Genomic DNA, 9,197 nt, shown 5'->3' on the forward strand with positions numbered 1-9,197 from the left:
TTACTCTCACCTTCATCTAGTAAATGTGCAACTGACACTATTTTTTTTCCAGTATCTCCGTAATTAGTTACGGATCTTTCACATTCAGTCAGCTACACTTTTAAAGGAAATAAACCTTAGTATCTCTACCAAAAATACAGTTCTTATTGCAGGGCATATCTGACATTTGACTTCTATGTTAGTATATTAGACATTTTAGAATCAGTGAATCAATTGAATCAAACAAGTATGAAAATAGTCTCTGGGAAAATTATGTACACCACAGGTTCAGAAAATTATAGTGGCTACAGACTAAAATTCACAATACATTAAATTACACAATGGCTGGTAACAGTTATATATAGTGATGGAAATGATTTGGATATCAAGAAACTGCATTTGCTTTACAGAGGGTTGTCTGACATACTTTACAACTCCATCAGGAAAGTCCTTTACTTTTGTATTGCAATGAGCTTCAACTGCGGGAGAGAAAACAGTAATTCAGTTGGGTACATACATGTATACATAAAGGTAAATATACCATTGATAGTCACATTGAGATACAGATTTCTTGCTCAGAGCCTAAGGTCTGGTACTGAAAGGACACAGTGGACATACCCTCATATTGTTTTATCCCATTATTTTGAGAGAATGGCCATGTATATTTAATTTAAAAGAATATGAAACCATTGATACCTAGGTTGGGGAAAATTACCTTCTGGTAGATTTGTAGTCATCTTTTCAGATATTTCTTCAACAAATGACCTTATAACAAATTTGCTTTCGCCTGGCATCTTTTCAGATATAAATGAATGAAGTTCTTTGTGAAGTATACCGGCATGAATTGCTGCCAAGCATGCTGGAGTTTCCTGGTTTTTTTTTAAAGTACAAAGTAAAATTAGAATAGCATTTTATGAATTATATTTTACTTAAATGTGTTAGCTTTTCAGTATGATTCATCTGTAACTTACACCATTATATCCATCTGTGCCATGGAATTTGCCTTGATCCATGTTGCAGTGCTCAGGACATATCACCCTGTAGAAGGTGATAGAGACAGAGAACATATTACTGGGGTCTCATGAAGAAACATATCATCCTATGGAGTTCATGCAAAAGGCTCCATTACCACACACCAGAACTGTGGCTGCTCATACAATCTAGCAGCTAAACCCGAGACACAGCAGACACAGACTATACCAAACTAGAACTTAGAAGAAATTAAGATTCAACATGTTATCTGTGTTCAAAATCTACTACTGCTGCATTTTTTGAGGATCCAGTTCCCTATTCCACTTTCCCAAGAAGTTATCAGTAATATAAATACAAAAACCAATAAAATGACTGGGACACAACTTATTCACTACACCATGTACCAATGATCCTGTTGTGAGAGTGGATGCTCTCGGGAGCTACAGGAGAGTAAGTAGACTTGAATATTCAGAGACACAGGTCTGCTAAGCCACTGAGGGTTTATCAGGCACTGACCCTGAGAGACGTGCTCCAAATCTACTCAGTATCTTTTTAAATGATAGATTTTTATGACAGGTTGACTTTAAGAAATCCCTCCCAAACTCTTTAATAGAAATTTTAAGTAATTTCCTGTATTTGCAAACTCAAAGATATCCTTTTCCTCCTGTAACTTACATTCATACTACAGGCTTTTATTAAAATAGTGATATATTAAATATAGATATAATGTAATAAATATTAACAAATTGTATTTCCTTTACAGAGGACTGTGACACGTACTTTACAACTCCTTCAGGTATCTCCTTTATTGTTGTAGCGCAGTTAACGTGAACTGGAGGAAAGAAATAGTAAATCAGTACAGAAGTATACATTTCTTGCTTTGAACTCTAGGCCCGATGTTGAAAGGCCACACTCAGAGTGGTTACCGATCAAGTGTCCAGATCTCCCCACAGCCCCCTGCAGCCCACCTCTGGAGGTCAGAGCAATCTACAAGGAGTTTAATCAACTTCCTCCTGGCACAGGGAACTGCCTGTATGGACTACTGCCTGTATGGAAATTTACATGGGTGAGGTGGAGACAGGTTAAAGCCCAACTTACAGTAAGTATTACTCCTTTTTTCTCTTTAAAGCTCTGTACCCTCGATGTAATGATTTTTACCTTTTTTGGGAGAAATGTCCCATATTTCCTATCCCATAAATGGTGAGAATGGCCAAATAAATGTAATTTGAAAGAACAGAAAAGCATTGATACCCCTGTAGTGTTTCCAAAGAAATCACCTTCTGGTAGTTTAGACTTCTTTTCGGGTATTTCTTCTATAAGTTTCTTCATAACAAATTTTTTTTGAGCTGTGTTTTTCTCTATAATAAATGATATAAATCCTTTGTGAATAATACCAGAATGAAACGCTGCCACGCATGCTGGAGTTTCCTGTTTTAAAAAAATAAGTACAAAATAAAGTTAGAATTGTATTTTATGACTGAGGTTTTACTACATGTTTACTTTTCCATATTAGTAATCTGCAACTTACACCAGTATATCCATCTGTGAATTTGTTTTCTCCCATTTCACAGTGCTCTGGACATATCACCCTATATATCACCATATAGAAGAAGAAAACACATTACTCGGGTCTCATAAAGGAACATATCACCCTATGGAGTTTCTCCTACTAAACATCTAGCCCTCTCCAAAATGCTGCTTAGAAGGGTTGTGGCTTATGACATTGATTTGAAAGTAGGAATTAGCAGAATGATTTGAGCTAACTTGATTTATTACATGTAACCTGAAAATTAAATGTATATAGAGATCCTAAGCTAGAGTACTCCTAATTCAATTTATTGTGTTTGCAGCTATGCTACAACCAGTCTGATCCCTGTTTACATTTTTCTGGACATTTTGCTGGTTCTACTAAGCTCATTATTGATTACTCAATAACCGAGTTATGAATATTTACCTGACAGGTCTTTATTCCAAAAGTATAGTTTGGGGAGATGATAAATGTCTGGAGCACTTTACCAGACTATTCTGTTTTTACCCCTTGGACTTCTGACTGGAAAGGATGTCTGCCTGGAGTAAACTTTATTTGGACCTTGAGTCAGTCAGGGACATTTGCTGAAGGCCCAGAACTTTAGCTGCCTTACTGAAATGTATATTTGGATGGAGGGAACTGTGCTTAAAGTGTAATTAAATCCATATAATAAAATAAATATAAATTGAGGTACCTTATCCTGTTCAATATATAAGGTACATATAAACGAGATAAGCCAAGATTCTTCTGATGTAGATATTTTTTTCAAACAAGGAGGCCTTGCACTTCCTTTGACAGGCTGGATACACTACCCTCCATGGTTTCCCTGTATGTCTAGAGTAGCCACCCTCCTCAGCGCATTATAACTTTGGACTACATAACTATGTGTGGACTCAGCAGCACTGCCACAAGCTGCTTCTTCTACAGAACCAGACTGGGCATACAAATGCATGATTGAGTGCCAAGGCAAGGCCACCTGAAAGATGTAACCTGAGGCTCAGTATACAATACATGCATACATGCACTGTTCAAGCTGAAGACTGGAAGTTTTGGATTGGCGCTTCAGAGGTCTGCAGGGCAGAAAAATTAAAATCCACTTCAAATGCTCATTCAGCAGGATAAGCTGTGAGGTGCGACTTAATTATCACTGACTTAAACATGTGTTTTTAGGAAAGGGTTGGGTGACACGTTAAAGGATGGCTGCCTGGAAGGAGCTTCTGTAAGGAATCTTTATGTTGAGTGTCACAGAGTAGCTCAGTAGAAACTGCTGCTGGACATTGGAAGAAGGATTCATTCCCTGTAGATCACATATTTTCAACTGCTATCAAAGGGTCAAGGGCCAGATTGACTATAGGGTGATCCACTAAAAATTGAAAGGTTTTTCATAACATGCTTAACTACATGCATTTATTAATATAGTGATGGAAATGTTTTTCTTACTTTACAACTCCTTCAGGAATCTCATTTACTGTTGTGGAGCAGGTAGCTTCAACTAGAGGAGAGAAATAGAATATCAGTTAGGTAGTGTACATAAAGGTGAATATGCCAGTTATAGTCAAACTGATCTACATTAAATTCATGCATATACGGGGAGAACAGATACATTTTATGCTCCAAACCAAAATTCTGGTGCTGAAAGGCCACAGTGGACAGCATGGTGGCTTATTGATTAGCACTAGAGTTTTGGGTTCTCCACCACAGCATTTTATGACCCCACATAATTTAGTATGCAATTATTGACTTTCTGAGAGTCAGTATTTGCTTAGGACATGGCTTGCATGCCTCTACCTGACAACATGGCTGCTTCAGTACCACTCCATAGGCATGGAAACAATGTGAATCAAAAGTCTCAAACTTTCTGTTATTGAGGCATCCTGATTTTACTGGTAAAAATGTGTGAAAACAAACAGACAAAGTGGTTCAGGGATTTCTGTAGGTCTTTAGCTTCTTTATCAGATGTATAATGAAAAGGTTTTGGTGAATGGGGTTGCCCTACCATATTCTTGTGGCTGTGTGGCACAACAGTGGGGTACCACCAGTACATTGAACGTTGATCAACTCCCAGCAGACACTTTTAGTCATACACCTGATAAGAAATTAGAGCTAGAGCCCTCTGGTATGTTTCAGTAGCAGCTGGCCAGCATCAAAACAGTTTTGCAGCAGCAAGAACTAAAATGTAGACACAAGGCTCAGGAAGCTGTTTTTTGATAAAAAATAGAGATTCAGCTCTCAGAAACAGGTGTGCAAAGCTATTTTAGCAGCAAAAATAGTTTTACATCAGTGTAAAAGGACCCAAATGTGGAGACACGAGACAAAGGCAGCTGTTCTTTTTACTAAATTATTAGAACTTTAGCACTCAAATAAGGTTGTGAACAAACTGGCAATGGAAGGACAGTTTTGTAGCAAATACAGATACTCAAGGCACAGGTAGATTATTGTCTCCTTTTTTTAAAACTTAGAGCTTTAGCTTTCAAATAACAGGTATGCAAAGGAATGGAAGGATTAGCAGAGTAGGAAGAGGGGGTGAATCAGTAATGCTTGCATAATACTGGCTGCTCTGTGCTTGTGCAGAGATAGAGTCTGCACGCTTTGTGAGCCAGTTAATTACCTCCCTGTGGTGTAATTGGTTGGCCACTGTGGCCTCTGCTGTATGCAGCCTTATCACCACTTTGTTATGCAGACCTACTTATGAATTTGATTGGCCCTTACTACCTCCACATGCAGCACCACTGCCACTGTTTTTAGGCCTGCCTGCTATTTTGGGTTTGTTATGTGTCCACTCATACCTAATGTGCCCCCAATGTGCAAAAATGCACCAAACATCATAAATGATCCTTGATGCAATGTAAAACATACACCAATAAACACCTGTGTTGCAGTGCATTAGGTAAAAAAGGTCAGATGCTTGTATTAGTGAATGAATGTGCATCGATGACCCATATGTAGAGGTTGGGAACATTCAACAATGTGTGTACCACTGGCGCAACTACCAGGGTCGCAGCGGTTGCATTTGCGACCGGACCCTGGTGTTCCGCCAGTTCATGGGGGGCCCAGAGAGAAAAAGAGGGCATGCCGCCCACAGTTGCCTGCTGCCCGCGGTGTTTGACACTTTGACAGTGGAAGGTGGACCGCGGTAGCAGTGTGGCCTGTCAGGCAACTCCAATTCCGAGGAGGCAACGCGGCATGCCGCGAGGGAGCTGACGGGACGTCCAGGCAGTGTGGAGACTGAGTGCAGGAGTTAGCAGCCTGGAGCTGGAGGCACAGAGATCGGGAGATGTGAGTGAGGACATTCTGGAGGAGAGCTGCAGCATGTCCAGGTAAGTACTGATTGTATATGTGCTTTGTGTCATTGTCTTGTAGGGTTAAACATCTTTTTCCAAACAAAAATTCATAAAATGTTTTAAGGGCTAGTTCACACCATCCTGATTGTGGTCGGAACACACTGGATCGGATTGCGACCGGCTCAATTTGTTGTGGGGCAGGAGGGGGCGTGGCGGTGCATTGAATTGAATAGCACCGCAGCCACGCCCTCCAGCCGCAATGCGATTGGCCGCACGGAACGCCAGGCACATCAATGCCTGCTGTCCGGTCCGAAAAAATTGTGCTGGAGCACTGAGCATGCCAAAGTATACGTGGACAGCTTAAACTGTAACCATTATCATGTTTTTTTGAGGTTAGAACATTCTACATTGACACTGGCTTGCTTAAAGACCTTTATTTTCAGTATTTAAGAAAATATTCAGATTGTCTAATAATTAAATAATAACTAGGTTCCTTTGTTCTAGACTTACATGTAACGTTTTCCGTACATTCGGTTTGGTCAATGTGAGCTAGAAAATAAATAAAATACATCATGAGCGTTTTCCATGACAGTAAATTAGATTTAACATTGTAAATTATCAATGCTACTCTTTCCAAGTAATAATCTAACTGTGTTAATTGTACCACCAAATTTAATTGTGACACTAATTAAAAGCTGATTTTTCCATTAAAATATTAATTTTATTTGCAGAATTTAGATACCTGATATCTAAACATGGAACTGTAAATTGATAAGCAAAGTGACCTCTAAATCAAACTATCAATTTATGATTGAATAATTCATTTGGGAATAATATAAAATATCCACATATAATATTCTAAAACAATTGCACAAACATTGTAAAATTACATACAATTGCATACCTAATAGAGCTGCATGACCTCTTATATGTGGTTTTAGCATGGTCACTAAAAAAAATGAAAATTGGATGCAAAGAGGTTTCAGCTGATTCGAAAAATATAACTAGAAAATGTATTTAGTTTTTTTAACCTTTTTGTATAGACCTATGTTTGTCCCAACCATGTTTAATCTCACTTACTGTTAACTGACAGTAAGATACCCCTATGACTTCCCTGGATTCACTGGATTCTGTAATGCACTGCAGTAGCTACTACAGTGTAATACAGTGCCTTCTGGGTTCTGATACAGCCACTACGCTGAGAAACTTCCCTGTGCTGTTAAAACACAGAGAGAGGAATTTATCAAAACTGGAGCAAACAGAATCTGGGCGGAGCCAGCCGTCATCTCACGGCTGGCTCCGGCCACTTGCAGAGACAGATCAGCGTCCCCTGGTCACCAGGTAACCAGGGACGCTGATCTGTCATTACTCTCCCGGACGCTCTGGGAGTCTCCCACTATTAGATAGCGGCTCCCGGCCGCCCAGTAGAGAAACACTTTCTCCCGGAAAGGTTTACTCTGCTTGATCGAGCAGAGTAAACCTTTCCCTGCTCTGTTGTTGTTGTTTTTTTCTTCTGACATCGGAGCCGCCAGATGCCGTTAGTCAGGAAAAAAAAAAGCCAGCATAGGAATGCATAGCTACATTCCTATTGGCTATTTCACTTTGCAATAGCCAATAGCAAACTAGCTATTGCACCCGCCCACTGCTGCTGTCAATCAGCAGACGGGACTTGAAGTTCTCCATCAGGTCCTCTTCTAGTGATTGACAGCAGCAAAGGGCGGGTGCATTAGCCAGCTTGCTATTGGATATTGCAAATTGAAATAGCCAATAGGAATCTAGCTATGCATTACAAAGTTTTTTTCTTTTATTCTGACGGCAGCAGAATACTAAATACTAAGAATATATAAAAAAAAAAGAAACTTTCAGATAGCAAAGAAGCTATTGCTTCCTCTGCTATCTGCCATCATTTCAGGGGGATGCTCTCTCCCCCCTGCATTACAATGAGAGCTTAGCAGAGCCAGAGGTGATATGAAAGCCGACTCTGCTGAGCTCTCATGGTACTGACAGTTCAGCGTCCCCTGGTTGCTTGGTAACATTGCTGGTGCATTTAAAGCCAAATGTGCAGTAAAATGCATGGTCTGCTTACACACCGCCCAGGCCCCCACGCCCTACAAAAATCACCAACTATTACTAGGTGTTAAATGTATCAGTGAAGAATAAAGTTGGGGTTCAACTTACAAAATCCTGCAAGAAGAAGCTCTTGCAATGAAATGGAGTGTCTTCTCGTTAGATTTCAACCGCACTGCCTTACCCAGGAACCTTCTAGGAAGGAGGGTAATGCGATGCCCAGTGATACAGAAGATGGGTGTAAAGTAAGTATTTTTTCAATTTTTTTTACAGATACATTTTACACCTACAAAAAGTAGGTGGTTTGAAAAGGTTGTGGAGGCCTAGGAAATTTTAACGGACCTTGCAGTTTACTGTTTAAAGTCCACATTAAACATGCTTGGGACAAACATAGATCTAAAAAGGTTAAGAAAAACAAAAGAAAAATCAAAACATTCTGTACTCGTTGGACTTGGACCTTTTCTTCTGTCACACTTCTATATTTCTATGTTAAAAATACTTACGTATTTTTATGTTATATTTATGTAAATATGTATACGTATATATGAATGTGTATACATGCTGAAGATATGGAAAAAACTAATTTTGGTTAAAAATGCACCACCAGAAGTTATAGCTATTCTTAGGGGGTTATTCACAAAGCTCCCGAAGGATCTAGCCATAGCTTCGGCCGATCCTTTGGCAAGCTTTGGCCCCAGGACCCCTTCGGTTCAGTAGAACCAAAGGGCTGCTGTACGGGCTATTCACTATAGCCCTACAGCTCCTGAAGGTGGCCGAGGGGCTATACTTTGGCTCGACTGAGCCCAGGGGAAATTCGAAGCTGGCCGAACGGCCGGCCATTGGCCTGCTGACAGCCTGCTACTGACAGCTCGGTGGAGCCAGCCGTGATCGCACGGCTGGCTCTGGACACTTGCAGATTCAGATCAGCGTCCCTGTTTACCAGGTAACCAGGGACGCTGTTCTGTCATTACACTGAGAACCCCTTGGAGCCGCAGTGATATCACAGCAGCTCCACCGGGTTCTGTGTGTAATGACAGAACGGCGTCCTTGGTTACCTGGTAACCAGGGACGCCGTTCTGACATTACACTGAGGCTCCGCCAGGTTCTGTGTGTAATGACAGATAGGCGTCCCTGGTTATCTGGTAACCAGGGATGTCCATCTGTCATTACACACTGAGAGCCCGGCGGAGCCACTGTAAAATCACTGCAGCTCCGACGGGTTATCAGTGTGTAATGACAGATGGGCGTCCCTGGTTACCAGGTAACCAGGGACGCCCATCTGTCATTACACTGAGAACCCGGCAGAACCGCTGTAAAATCACTGCGGCTCCGACAGGTTCTCAGTGTGTTATGACAGATGGGCATCCATG

This window comes from Nanorana parkeri, unplaced genomic scaffold, assembly GCF_000935625.1.
Source record: "Nanorana parkeri isolate BGI_ZX_2015 unplaced genomic scaffold, ASM93562v1 scaffold660, whole genome shotgun sequence".
Taxonomy (NCBI): Eukaryota; Metazoa; Chordata; class Amphibia; order Anura; family Dicroglossidae; genus Nanorana; species Nanorana parkeri.